This window comes from Podarcis cretensis (assembly GCF_951804945.1).
Source record: "Podarcis cretensis genome assembly, chromosome: 1".
In the NCBI taxonomy this organism is placed as follows: domain Eukaryota; kingdom Metazoa; phylum Chordata; class Lepidosauria; order Squamata; family Lacertidae; genus Podarcis; species Podarcis cretensis.
Window position 1 is genome coordinate 24819946 of NC_137170.1, and position 10747 is coordinate 24830692.

At 41.6% G+C, this 10747-nt stretch overlaps 1 protein-coding gene across 1 annotated transcript in view; it reads left to right on the forward strand.

The window, feature by feature from the left end:
• Positions 1 to 10747, forward strand: part of FOXN3 (forkhead box N3) — a 193329-nt gene that overhangs the window by 4947 nt on the left and 177635 nt on the right. The gene's annotated exons all lie outside the window — the stretch shown is intronic.

Below are 10747 nucleotides of genomic sequence, written 5' to 3' on the forward strand. Positions count from 1 at the left end.
GTCGAACAGATCAGTAACAGTTTGCTCCACAGTCGCTTGTAAAGTTTGCTTATATCAGCCACTTGGGGATGTTTCAGTCCTTGTCCTTTGATGCAGCACCTTGGCTGTGAGTAACTTCTGCAGTGTTGCACCATAGTAAGTGGGGTGATGTGTCAGGAGTGTTTGAGCAAAGAGAATGATGCACCAATGCAAGGGTGCGATTTAGATGATCAGGATCCCATGTTACGGTTTTAAAACGAATATTCAGAATTTCAAACTGTAGAAGGGTTCTTGTCATGAATAATCCTGCATTTTAAAATGTGCAAACATGTGAAAGAGTTTAATGGGAATGGGCTGTTCATGCAGCACTTATCAGTGATCCCGTGAGCCGAGGCTCAGTTTCTAGATAGCTGCTGTGCACTGGATGATCTATGAGGAAGCTGCATGGATGACCAATTTTGGCAATAACTGTTCATATGCAGGATGCAGATATAGAACGTTATGCTGCTATTGGCCCAAAGCTGGTGGAGTCCCGGTTGTTTGACCTCAGCAGGGCTGACATAAAATTGTATTATTGTATTGCATCTCAGCTATTGAAGCGCACTCCATTTTAATCTTTGTTCAAAGAATGGGCCAGAGTTCATTGGTTAATGTAGAAGTCACCTGTTTCAGTAGCCAGCATTTTCATTTTAAAGGTTCAGGTTTAGGGTTGTCATGTGTCCTCTTTTTCCAGGACATGTCCTCTTTTTGAAGGGTAAAATTTCTGTCCGGGTGAATTTTTTACATTTGCCAAAATGTCTTTGGCTATACTTTCTGGATGGGACATAGACATAACTGGTGGTTGAAGACTTGCTTCCTTTTTTCCTCTGCCACCCTCAGCAATATATTGCAGCTTCTATACCCTACATATAGTAGGGGTATTTAAAATCAGAGTCATCAAAGCGTCCTCTTTTTTGCTCTTCAAAACATGGCAACCCTAAATAGCTGTGGAGAATTATCTCTGCCAAAGATCTTGGAGAGCTGTTTCTGGTCAAGAGAGACATACTGGATGAGACAACTGATATTCATGGGGGGTGCCTACTCTTTTAAGTTACCCAAAATGCAACATCCTGGTCCATAGGTTTATGAAATGTACTGGTTTCACAGACGTATATTCTAGGAAGATAACCTAAAATGGTGCGCAGTCTCCATAGATGACAGATGAGTTTGGCTTTCATTCACTACTGCCCATTTGGCTGCCCATCCACTACTGAAGTATATCTGTATATATGTATATATGAGTGGTACCAACGCCACTACCAAAACAACAGCAAAGAATGTGGCAGCCACAGCCATGATCACGCCAAGCAGGACTAGGCTCTGTCCTGGTTTGGAGAATGTTGGGGGATTGTCAGCACTGTGCTCAAAGGCCCTTTGAGCTCGAACTGGTATTTCAATGGAAGGCTGAATGGAAGGAGGCCTCTGCCCTATCCAAACCCCCTCCAGCCCAGCAGATCTCAGGCTTAATTTAGGGCTGAGCTTAAAAGGGAGGCTGCATTCACAGTATACATTTAAAGCACTTTAGTACCACTTTAAACAGTCATGGCTTCCCCCTAAAAATTATGGGAGCTTAGTTTGTTAAGGGTTCTAAGAGTTATTAGGAAACTTCAATTCTCCTCACAGAGCTGCAGTTCTGAGAGTGGTTTAACAATCAATCACTCTTCTCAGGGAATTCTGCCAATTGGAGCTCTGTGGAGGGAATAAGGGCCTCCTAGCAACTCTTAGCGCCGTTAACAAACTACAGCTCCCAGAATTCTCTGGGGGAAGCCATGACTGTTTAAAGTGGTACCATTGTGCTTTAAAGTGCTGGTTGTTGTTGTTGTTGTTGTTGTTTAGTCGTGTCCTACTCTTCGTGACCCCATGGACCAGAGCACACCAGGCACTTCTGTCTTCCACTGCCTCCCGCAGTTTGGTCAAACTCATGCTGGTAGCTTCAAGAACACTATCCAACCATCTTGTCCTCTGTCGTCCCCTTCTCCTTGTGCCCTCCATCTTTCCCAACATCAGGGTCTTTTCCAGGGAGTCTTCTCTTCTCATGAGGTGGCCAAAGTATTGGAGCCTCAGCTTCAGGATCTGTCCTTCCATTGGGCACTCAGGGCTGATTTTCTTCAGAATGGAGAGGTTTGATCTTCTTGCAGTCCATGGGACTCTCAAGAGTCTCCTCCAGCAAAAATGCATCAATTCTTTGGCGATCAGCCTTCTTTATGGTCCAGCTGTATCTATTTAAAGTGCTGGTATAGTATAGCGCTTTAAATATATGGTGAGAATGTGGCCTTTTTCTTTCTCCTTCCCACGTTTAAATACACATTCCCATTTCGACAATATTTCAGGGGGACATGAAGGAGGAGAAAGCATTCAGAGAGAGGAGGAGGATGCCCTCTGACAGGAATGCAGGTACGTCGCCACAGCATTCCCTGGTACTTGGCATTCCAAGAGGGGTCTTCCAGACAGTGACCTCTTTTCAATGCTGATTAGCTGCTGTTTGTTTGAAATTATCTCTCTCTCTTTTTTGCAGAGGAATCAGAGATTTTGCACAGAATGTTCACTTCAGAACATCCAGTCTAAATACATCTAACAAACATTTGATAGCAGTAGCAGTGGTATCTAATTAATATCAACAGCGGCCATAGAAACAATTCCCTGAAAGCCACCAGCAGGAATGCTAAAGATGTATTCACAGTGATATCTCCAATGATAATTTGGTAGCAGTGGCTCATTTCATCAATCCCTTTAATGAGGAGGTTCATTTCCCCCCCGGTGCCTGAGAAACAAACAGGCACAAGCCAGAACCACGTTGGTGTACCTAACCCAAGAACCATCATGTAGACCTCATTCTCACCCACTTAATCCCATTTCTTTTCTGAGATTTTAGCTCAAAGCACCTCTACAAATGATAGCAGTAATACATGCTGATGTGCAAAGTGGTTTTGCTGTGCCTTAAAAAAAAAAAAACTATCATTTTTTTTTTAGCCAGCAGTAAACTTGATAGAGCACCTTTTAACTGGAATTCTTGTTTTGCTGTGTACACTTCTTTTCCTCTTCCCCGATAAAAGGGTAAAGTGCAACCCAGGTTTCAGAGAGGGATGGATGCCTGATTAATCTGTCTGCCAGGTGCATATGGAAATAAATTAGCAAATGGTACATCTGGGATTGAACTACTGCAGAGATGATAAATTATTGCCATCTTCCATGGCTGTATTACTGAGGCATCAGTGAGTTCTCTAGTTCTCACTGAAAGGCTGATCACATAAAATCACCATGGTTCTGGAATTAAGGCAGCATTTTCGGTGGTGTAAGCAATTCTTAAAGGCTCCGAGGCCCATTTTTATTAGACTTACGATGGGCTACTGTCTGTGTGCGCATGTGCGTTCACAGCAGCAAATATTTCTAAACAGCCCTTCAAACTTTCTTCCTCTACAGAAGAATCTTAAACCTAGAATTTTAGCATTAACCTTGCAGTGTTTGATGTCATTTGGGGGATAGACTTGCCTGCTGCCATTAAACTCAGACCGTGATTGGAGTTTTCGACCCAAGGATTCTCGTGTAAGCGTGGGAGGGAAATGATGGCATGCGATCATCTTCTCTGGCATACATCTCTGCAGTGAAATGGGAAGCCATTCAGTGGCTGTAAAGGTTTCAGCCTGGAGAAATTGCCCACAAGCTATATTGAAGAGGTGGCATCAAGGAGAAAGCCAAGCCCCCTGTGTGGCCTCATGCAAGCCTCCCAGGGGTTGCTCATGCTCGATGGAGGGATATTGCAAGCATTCAAGTAGGGGCAACCACAAGGCAATTTGGACTGTACCCTTGTATTCACGTGTCCAATAGGAACATAGGAAGCTGCTCTATACCCAGGCAAACCACTGGCCCATCTGCCTTAGTATTCAGACACTCCAAGTGTGCCTGTTTTCCAGGGACGGTCCCGATTTTACAGAAGCCGATCTGGTTTCTGACTGGATCCCAGAATGTCCTGCTTTTCCTTAGGGCTTTCCTATTTTCATTGGAGAAATTTGGGAGGGTGTGGAGTTATGTGACCCCTGAGCCAGGGAGATAAGTAACTATACAACCTTTAGAAGACATCTGTACAGGGAAGTTTTTACATGTTTAATTGTGCTTTTATACAGTCCTGTTTTTCTAGAAAAAGAGGGGCCGGAACTCACCATGAACGCCTCCCTTGTTCTCTTATAATGGCAATGGCGCCCACTTGAGAGGTGCCGGGACTCATTTCCAGTGAGTTCTGGCTGAAAAAAGGCCCTGTTTTTATATATGTTGGAAGCTGCCCAGGGTGGCTGGGGCAACCCAGTCAGATGGGCGGGGTGTTGTTGTTGTTGTTACTATTGTTATTGAATAGGACGTCCCTATTTTCACTGGAGAAATGTTGGAGGGTATGCCGACACTGACTGACAACAGCTTGCCAGAGTTTCAGATGAGGGACACTCCCAGTCCTAGTGTCAGGCTTCAGGCTCCTATGGTGGGCAGCCAAGAAGCAAATAACAAAAAGAGTTCTTACCAAGCCCTTTATTCCGTATTCACAGAGAGAGGTTTTGAAAAGTGCCCCTCCATTCCAGTAATGGCGTTACTCCGAGTAAAGTCCCACCCCCTCTGTCTCTCCTATTCTACGTCATCCCTGCGCCAGCTGATCTGTGCTTTCTGCCTCTGAGCTTTCTGTTCTACTACTCTCAATGCATGCCAGGTCCTGGGGGGGGGGGGTCTGGCATGCTTTCAAAAGACATTGAGTCTGTCTGGTGTCTCTCCCTTAGTGCTTCTTCTTCTTCTTCTTCTTCTTCTTCCTGCTGCTGCTGATATCCCAATATTTCCCAGCTTCTCCCCCCCCCCGCAGCCTCTGAACTATGACCTTCTGCAAACCACTGTTTTAAATCTATACTGTCCTCTTCTTCTCAGGAAGGTTTGGGGGGGTGGTCCCCACCATTCCTCCTCGGTCCAGTCCCTGACACCCACTTGGAGATGCCAGGGCATAAACCTGGGACTTTTTCCATGCAAAGCTGATGGTCTACTGCTGAGTGATGTCCCTTCCCCCCCAAATGGATACCATCTGCCCTGTAGGAAGGAAAAGAGGGTGTTGGAGGGAGACAAAGACTACATCAAGGCCTGCTGCAGCCTGACTTACCTCTCCCTGCCACAGAGCCAAATGATACCCTCTGCTCTGTTGGATGGAACAGCTGAAGCTGGCTCCTGCATTTGTGGGGCTGTTGGTTTCGATTTGCAACCACGTGGCTCTTGGTGTATCTGTTGTGCTTTATAGATGATGTTACCCACCTAGAGGACCTCGTCAAAAACCAAGTTAGTGCTTCCCCAGCTTTGGGAAAGAGGTGGGTGGGCTCTAGGACCCTGCCAGAGCCTTGTACGTCCTTCCCAAACCCCCAACACCTCACTTACCTGGCTTTGGGAAGGCAGCACATGGGCTGGGTGGGTGTGTCAAATTTTGGGCTTGCTCCCCACCCCACACATGCAGCCCACGGGTTCCATGTTGAAGTTCTCTTGTGGCCTACTTGGTATATAAAGTTGGGTAGCCCTGTTCTACATATCTTGTTGCTGTTGGTCTGTGATTTTGCTTGGAAGTTAAGACTCTTTAAGTTTTTCATACAAATAAATCAAGTCAAGCAACAAGTGTGGGTCTTTTACACTTGAGCCCTAAGTCTCATTTAATTTGATGGAGCTCTGGGTAAGTGGTTATAGGAGTGAAGCCTTAGTCCTGCCAAGTGAGCCAAAGGCATGGCAATGCCATTGAATGAACAGTCCTTTGCTGTTTGGCTTGCTTGACGAGTTATAAGCAGTGTGTACGTGTGTGTTTCCAAATGCACAAAGAGAACAAATTAAAGGAATCACATTGTGAATGGAAGTTTCTGGTCACAGCTAATAAAAACCATTCAATAATAACTCCCTCAGTATAAGCATTTAAGTGCGCATTTAAGCAAAATAAACTAGCCAAGAGAAAACATTCTAATAATTTATGTGCATTTATATGTACAAAGTTATGGCCCTGCTGCAGTCTTCTTTAGCAAATGGCTTGGAATATGCAAATTGCATTTATGAGTTTTCTTCTTTTGAGTCCCTTTCTGTAGGGACGATAGGAGAGGCTAAATCAAGCTTGTGTAATTTCTACATTCAAAACTGAAATTTGATGTCATGTTTAGTAAGTGTGAAAGCCAATTTAACAGATTGTTCAGTGTCTGATAACAAATGAGACTCAATTTTTTGGTTCTTTTCAAAATATTTGTAGCATGTTTTATTTTGGTTTTTTTTTTTTTATAAATATTTATTGAGATTTTTTAAAATACAAAATGCAAAAATAATAAACAATATAACATGGATCATAACACATTTTTCAGAACTTCTTTGGACTCCCTCGCATCTCCCACTCCCACTTACATCGTTGTAAATTTTTTCCAGCAATTTATCATCTTGTTTATATTCTTAAATTTTATTCAGTTAATTTAATCTATTCTCCACAAGTTTATGTTTCCCTCAATCTCACTTATCGTCAAGTTCAATCTAATTCAGTGGTAGGCAATTATTTATGATCTAGCATCCTTCTTAGCATTCAACCAAATTACAATACTTTTGTAGATAAATCTTGAATTTCTTCCAGTCTTCTTCAACCCTCTCTTCTCCCAGGTCTCGGATTCTGCCAGTCATCTCGGCCAGTTGCATATAGTCCATCAGCTGCATCTGCCATTCTTCCAGTGTGGGTAGATCTTGAGTTTTCCAGCTCTTGGCAATGAGTATCCTTGCTGCCGTTGTTGCATACATAAAAAATGTTCGGTCCTTCTTTAACACCTTCTGGCCGACAATGCCCAGAAGGAAGGCCTCTGGTTTCTTAGTAAAGGTATACTTAAATACCTTTTTCCACTCATTATAAATCATTTCCCAGAAGGCCTTCACTCTAGGGCAAGTCCACCAGAGGTGAAAGAATGTTCCTTCATGTTCTTTACATTTCCAACATTTATTATCAGACAAATGGTATATTTTGGCAAGTTTAACTGGGGTCATGTACCATCTATATATCATTTTCATTACATTTTCCTTCAAAGCATTGCATGCAGTGAAGTTCAGCCCAGTGGTCCACAACCTTTCCCAGTCCTCAAACATAATATTATGCCCAATATCCTGAGCCCACTTTATCATAACCGATTTAACCATTTCGTCTTGTGTATTCCATTTCAGCAGGAAGTTATACATTCTTGATAAAACCTTAGTTTTTGGCTCTAACAATTCTGTTTCCAACTTCGATTTCTCCACCTGGAACCCTAGCTTTTTGTCATTTTTAAAAACTTCTTTAATCTGAGCGTAATGTAACCAGTCTCGCACTTTATCCTTCATTTTCTCCAAACTCTGCAATTTCCAATTGTCTCCATCTTTTTCTAATATTTCCCAATATTTTGGCCAGTTGGCCTCCATATTGAGTCTTTTTCGGGCCTTAGCTTCCAGAGGTGAAAGCCACCTCGGAGTTTTATTTTCCAATAAGTCTTTGTATTTTGTCCAGACTTTAAAAACTGCTTTCCTGACAATATGGTTCTTAAAGACCTTATTAATCTTAACCTTATCGTACCATAGATATGCATGCCAACCAAAGGCATTATTAAACCCTTCCAAGTCCAATACGTCAGTGTCCTCAAGAAGTAGCCAGTCTTTTAGCCAGCAAAAGGCTGCGGCTTCATAATACAACTTTAGGTCTGGCAGGGCAAAGCCCCCTCTTTCTTTCGCATCAGTTAGTATCTTGAACTTAATTCTGGGCTTTTTGCCCTGCCAGACAAATCTAGATATATCTCTCTGCCACTTCCGGAAACACTCTGTCTTGTCCACAATCTGCAATGTTTGAAACAAAAACAACATCTTTGGCAATACATTCATCTTAACAGCAGCGATTCGGCCTAACAGAGAAAGCTTCAATTTTGTCCAGCTATCCAAATCTCTCTTAATTTCAGACCAACATTTTTCATAATTATCCTTAAATAGACTCAGATTTTTTGCTGTTATGTTTACCCCTAGGTACTTTACTTTTTTAACCACAGTTAGTTCCGTTTCTCTCTGAAACTGTTCCGACTCTACATCTGTCAGATTTTTCCCCAACACCTTAGTTTTCTGTTTATTTAGTTTAAATCCTGCCACCCGACCAAAATCTTGAATCAGTTGTAATACTCTTTTTGTACTAGATTCTGGCTCCTGCAGGGTCAAAACTAGGTCATCTGCAAAAGCTTTAAGTTTATATTGTTTCACTCCGACCTGAATCCCTTCCACCAACCGGTCCCCTCTAATCATATTCAAGAGCACCTCCAGAACTGATATAAATAACAAAGGGGAAATCGGGCAGCCTTGTCGTGTTCCTTTTTCAATTTTAAACTCTTCAGTGACCACATTGTTTACTATCAATTTAGCCTTTTGTTCTGAATATATTGCATCAATCCCATTCTCAAAACCCCGACCCACTCCCATTTCTTTTAAATTTCCCTTCATAAATTTCCAAGAGATATTATCAAAGGCCTTCTCCGCATCTATAAAGATTAACACTGCTTTTGTATTTATATCAATTTGCAAAAGTTCCAAAATGTCAATAATGTTCCTTGTATTAGCAAACATGTGTCTACCTGGGAGAAAGCCTGCCTGATCTTTATGAATTACTTCATTTAGAACTTTTTTAAATCTACTTGCCAAAACATCTGCAAAGATTTTGTAATCCACATTTAAAAGGGAGATGGGACGGTAGTTCTTAAGTTGTGTCTTTTCAGCTTCCGATTTTGGTATCAATGTGATGAAAGCTTCCTTCCACGATTCCGGCGCCCTCCTCCCCTCCATAATTTCATTGCTAACCTCCATCAGTGGTTGAATCAAATGGTCTTTTAATATCTTATAATACTTGGAGGTTAGCCCGTCTGGCCCTGGAGATTTGCCCGGTTTCATGTTTTGAATGGCTTGTTCAATTTCTTGACATGTTATTTTACTATTCAGGAGAGATCTATTTTCTTGTGACAGCCTTTTAAGTCCATTTTTCTCTAAAAATTGTTTTATCTCATCCTCATTCTGCGGCCCTTGAGTATATAGTTTTTTGAAGTATTTCTGGAAGCACTTTCTAATCTCCGTGGGGTTCTGAATATTTCTTCCTTCAATTTCCAAATTTGTAACTGTATTCAATTTTTGTCTCTTCTTCAACTGCCAAGCTAGCAGTTTCCCACATTTGTTTGCCGATTCAAAAGTTTTTTGTTTCATTAATTTAATCTTCCACTCTATTTCCTGATTTATCAGTTTAGAATATTGTGCTTGATAGAGTTTGATTTCTCTCAAGATCGGCAGGGACTTCGGGTTTGATCTTAACTTCTTCTCCAATTCTTTTATTTTCTCCAAAATCTTATCTTTTCTGTCATTTTGTTTCCTCTTCCTTGCCACGTTCTGTTGTATCAAGAACCCCCTCATCACAGCTTTACTTGCATCCCAAATAATTCTTTTTTCCACCGCAGTGTTCATATTTATCTCAAAGTAATCCTTCAATGCTTTCTGGGCCTTCTTAGTAATCTCCTGATCTCTGAACAGATTGTCATTCATCTTCCATCTAAAGGAGCCAGTTGGTAATAGTATCATATCCATTTTCAATGCATTATGGTCGGAGCAGGTTTTTGGGCAGATTTCCACCTTTCTGACCTTCGGTGCCAGACCTCTAGTTATCCATATTTGGTCGATTCTTGTCCAAGTCAGCTGAGCTTCAGAGAAGAATGTTCCTTCTTTTCCCAAGGGATTCTTCGTTCTCCAAATATCTATCCAGTCCATATTGTCAGTCATTTCAAAAAAGGTCTTTGGTAGTCTGCCATCTTTAGTGACATTCTGGCTTTGTGACTTATCCATATTTGTTGATACAACCCCGTTCATATCTCCCATCATGATGATGTTGTCATAATCCAGATGTTCCAGCATAGTCTCATGCAACTTCTTGAAAAATTCCGACTTCCCTTCATTTGGTGCATAAATTCCTAATATCAGAATCTTTTCTCCTTGATGTTGTATTTCGATTGCCAAAATTCTTCCATATTCATCTTTAAATAAGAATTTGGGTGACAGGCTCTCTTTTGCATATATCACCACGCCTCTCTTCTTTACTTTGTCTGAAGATATAAATTCCTGACCAAGTCTTTTGTTTATTAGTACTTTCCGATGGAGCCTAGTCACATGTGTTTCTTGTAAGCAAATAATGTCCAATTGTTCCTTTTTCAATATATGAAAAATTTTCCTTCTTTTTTCCGGAATGTTACAGCCATTTATATTCCAACTCAAAAGTTGCAGAGACATCCTGGATAAGTCTGGTTATTTTTCTAGGGGTAGTACCTTGTTCGCTGGGTCTTCAGAATCCGAGGGTGCAGGCACCTCTGGTACTACAGGCCCCGAGGGTAATTCCAGTCCTTTTTGAAGGTCCTCTCCGTACGCAGTCAGAAATTTGTCTCTATCTTCCAGTGATCTGATTTTAATCTTCTTCCCTCTAAAAGTAAAAGATAATCCTTGAGGAAAGTCCCACCTGAAGATAATTGTGTTGCTCCTTAACAGTCTTGTTAGTTCCAAATAGTCAGCTCTAAGATCCAGCAGTTGTTTAGGAATATCCTTAAAAATTTCGATTCTTTTATCCAGAATGTCCAGTGACTTTCCGTAATGTAAGCCCAAAATCTTATCCCTTTCCTCCTTTGATCTCAATATTATTAAACAGTCTCTGGGCTTCTCTCTCTTTATAAGT